Source organism: Bidens hawaiensis, unplaced genomic scaffold, assembly GCF_021521415.1.
Source record: "Bidens hawaiensis isolate Kalapana, Puna unplaced genomic scaffold, B.hawaiensis_p1.1 tig00078378_1, whole genome shotgun sequence".
NCBI lineage: Eukaryota > Viridiplantae > Streptophyta > Magnoliopsida > Asterales > Asteraceae > Bidens > Bidens hawaiensis.
Genome location: NW_027503429.1, coordinates 31,838 through 36,043, shown reverse-complemented (window position 1 = coordinate 36,043; position 4,206 = coordinate 31,838). Strand labels below are relative to the sequence as shown.

Sequence of the window (4,206 nt, the reverse complement as noted above, 5' to 3'; positions counted from 1 at the left end):
ACGACATGGGTGTGTGTGGTGCGGTTTTTAATCAAAACCGAATCAAAAACCAAACTTTCGCTTTTATGACTATTTAAAACCGTTTGGTTTCGGTTCTTTCGGTTCTTGGTTTTTAGGTTTGATTCAGTATTGGATGTGGTTTTTTCGGTTTTGCTAATCAAGCCAAAACTTTTTGGGCCAAAAAAAACTTTACATTTAAAATCGAAAGAACCGAAATATTAGGCATGACATTTTTTTTTCTTTAAAGACAGAATTACAAATTTTGTCCTTTAAAATAAGACGAATTACGGTTCGTGTCCTTTTCTAAGTTTCCTTGCAGGCGGTGTACTTTAAACTTTTTTTTCCTACAAGTTTTGTCCTTTACGCTAACTGGGTTAGAAAAAGTCAGTTAAGTATGACATGTGCCAGACATGTGATGGGCATAATTGTAATTTTAATAGGGGAATGTATTATATATATTTTCTTTTCTTTCTCTCTTCTTTCTCTCTAAGCCACCACCATCACCATAAATTCCGGCCACCATAAATTCCGGCCACCTCGTTGCAGATTCCATTCAACCCACCACCACCACCTCCTCTCCATCTCACAAACCGCCACCACACTTTCCGTTCACAAACGCAAACGATCCCTATCGTCCCTGAAACTCCACCTTTTTGCCCTGTAATGACAGGCGTCGTTGCATTACCGTCCGGTCGAATAAACTCAAGTGTCCCCGCATCGAATTTCACAAAGTTTGTAAGCCGACTTAACCCGAGAAACCCGTCAACCGTCTGCTGACTTTTCGAGTCAACATCATCAGAAATCCCGGTCCCGCATTCCACCTCACCAAACCTCAAAACCAAAGTTGTTGAACACCGTTTTCCATCCGGTTCTTCAGGCAGATCTAGAGCAACGATTAGTTTTCTAACTTTGACATGAAAGCTTGTAAGCAACCATTTAACCATTTTAGCAATAGTTTTAACACCTTCATGAAGATCAACAGTACTAGTTGCCATACTACTGTTAACCGCTTCATGTCCAGGTGTCACAAACTCATCTTGACCTGACGTAGAGGCTTCATTCACGATATGTGAATCTCTTTTCTGGCCCGGACCGACTACAATCTCAAGTTCATCCAACTCAATCTCACAATTTCTATTCTTCCATGGAAGCTTAACAGTTAGGGCTCCAATAGATCCTTCTTTCACAACCAAAATAGATGATCCACCAAACTGAAAACACAATTGTAAATGCATCAAATGCTTCATACTCTAAACTCTATAACTATCATCAATTTAAAAACTACTTTACATTCAAAATTAAAGTTCATAATCATAACCTAACTATCATAACAGATTAGGTCAATTTCATGACACAATCAAACTCTATTGTTTAACTATTACCAATTTATTCAAAACTAAAGTTCATAACCTAAATTACCTCAACAAATGACATCAATTTCATATCACAATCAGATTCTAAACTTAACTTAACTTAACTTACGAAACCCTAAATTAACAATACGAAAACACAATTCGAAAGACAAACCTTGTGATTAATAAAATCAACATTAATGGCCAAATCAGAGAGCTGAATGGTGCCGTTAGTAAGTTGAACATCAAGGTGATCGAGATCAATATCACCGAGAATGAATTGCCCTAATTTCTTCTTCAATAAGAACTTGCAAATCTTCTTCACGGCTAACCGTGAGAACACAGCCTCAGCCGATTTAGCAAAGTTCCAGGAGAACATGACGATGATGATGATTTAACGAGATCGAGTGATAAAATTAGGGTTTGGAAATTGAGAAAGACGAAAGGTTTGGCGTCCATCCAAACAGAAAGAAAGATTAGGATGGAGGTGGGAGACGGGGTGGGCTGAATTCGGAGATGGTGATGGTGGCGGGCGCCGGAGAAGAAGCAGTTGCGGCGGTGATGGTCTGAAGTCGGAGACGGTGATGGTCAATGACTGTCATCGTCGGAGATGGTGATGGTGGCTCGCCAGAGAAGAAGCAGTTGCGGTGGTGATGGTCGGAACAAGGTTGAGGGGAGGTGGTTTTGTAAATATGAAAGAAGTTGCAGGAACAATATATGCAAGAACAAAAATGAGGAAGAAAGAGGAAGAAGAAGTTGCAGACGAAAAGACAAAAATGCCCTCACATGCGCCTCACGTGAGGGCATTTAACTGACTTTTTCTAACTCAGTTAGCGTAAAGGACAAAACTTGTAGGAAAAAAAAGTTTAGAGTACACCGCCTGCAAGGAAACTTAGAAAATGACACGAACCGTAATTCGTCTTATTTTAAATGACAAAATTTGTAATTCTGTCTTCTTTAAACTAATAATTAATATAATATTGAATATTTGGACCTAAAATATTAAAAGCTAATAACAAATACATTTAAAATCGAAATTCAAAGTCAAAACTAAAAGCACCATTATTATTATTTATTAATCGTATGCAGAAATTAATTTTAATTTTTATTTTTTGAAAAAGTTCAAAATAAATAAAATAACAAAAAAAATGTTATAAACGTTATGTTTATTGTTTCCACTCTCAAGTTATAAATTATAAATAGTATAGACAATTACAGACTAACGGCAGATAGACGGGCAACATATTTGTTGTTAAATATATTTGTTATTAACCATGTGTTATAAATAGCATAGACAATTACAGACTAAGTGCCATTTTAGTACCTGTGGTTTGATCAACTACGCAACTATAGTACTTTTTTTGAATTTTTCACAAATGGCTACCTAACTTTTCTAAAACTTGCAATTTTAGTACCTTTTTTTAACTTCGTTTATTTTATTCGTTAACTTAGGGGTACTTTTGTAATTTCATTATATTCTCTCTTTTTTTTCTCCCCGTCTTCATCTGCCTCATCCATCTTTCTCTCACATCTTTCTCTTTGTCTATAAGTTCCTCACCACCACCACCACCACCCTCTCTCTCTCTATCTCTATCTCCTCTCTTATGCTCCGACCACCAAATCCGACGAGATACCATCACATCTCCTTTTAAATCCACAACCACCCCCTTAGAATATCTACTACTGGAACCCCCACCACAACAATTCCGGTCAAATCCACAACCGCCCACCACCGGAAACCACATCCCTTTCTCTTTTATTTCGGCCACCACCACCGTCTTCCACCGTCCAACCTTTGACGACCTACACAATCACCACAAAACAACCACCATAACCTAACGACCACCGAAACGCAACTACCATAGCCACCCTCGGACCGCCGCTACTGACCCTAACACCGCCCACCAGACTTTCCGCCACCAGTAACATCTTATGGGAATGCAAAAAGACTTAAGTTGTACTCTCAATCTGTAGCTCTAGTGTCGTGTATCGGATATTTGAGGTTTGGATTTGGTGATTAGGGTTTGCTTGGATTTTGGAAATGAGTTTTAAAAGAGAAAAAGGGGGAGTTAGGTAGAAGATAGGGAATGAAATAACTAAAGTTACCATTATGCTCTTGACTTAACGGACAAATTAAACGGAGTTACGAAAAAGTACTAAAATGACCAGTTTTTGAAACATGGAGTAGCTAGTTGCGAAAAATTCAAAAAAAGTACTAAAGTTGCGTAGTTGATCAAACCACATGTACTAAAATGACACTAACTAAACAAATAACCATTGACAAATTTTGTTTTAATGGTTACGGTTAAGATATTATGGTTATTTCGATCTTTGTTATTTTTGTTCGGTTAGTTTTTTCGGTTCTTTACAAAATACAAAACCAAACCAAAACCAATATTTCGATTTTTTCTAAAGTTCAAAACCAAACCGCCGCCCGGTTTGTTTTTTTTTTTGTTTCGGTTTGGTCTTCGGTTTTCTGCATACCCATAGTTAACGAGTTGAACCGAGTTGAGGTTGGATCTACTCGTGCTTGGGTTGATTTGTAAACAAGCCGAGCCAAGCTGGCTCGGTTTGTATATCAGCTAATTTTGAGTGGTTCTTTTGAGCTTTGTTTGGATCACTGGTTATTTAAACATCTCTAAACTTGGGATTTGAAAGTGAACAACAATTTGTATGTTAGAAACATATTTACATTAATATGTGTAAATAATATAAAAGAAAGAATTATAATTTTAAAAAATATAATTAGCTATTTGAGCTTAGTATTTCTGCTTGTTAACTTTAAGCTTAAGTCTAACTTGGCTCGACACGACTTCAATCGCCTCATTTACAGTTCTGGTGGGACCCGTTGAGT

The 4,206-nt window shown here is 37.3% G+C and overlaps 1 pseudogene; it reads right to left on the bottom strand.

The window, feature by feature from the left end:
• Positions 1 to 623: 623 nt before the first annotated feature.
• Positions 624 to 1,738, bottom strand: LOC143606919 (autophagy-related protein 2 pseudogene; annotated as a pseudogene).
• Between the last annotated feature and the right edge of the window lie 2,468 nt (positions 1,739 to 4,206).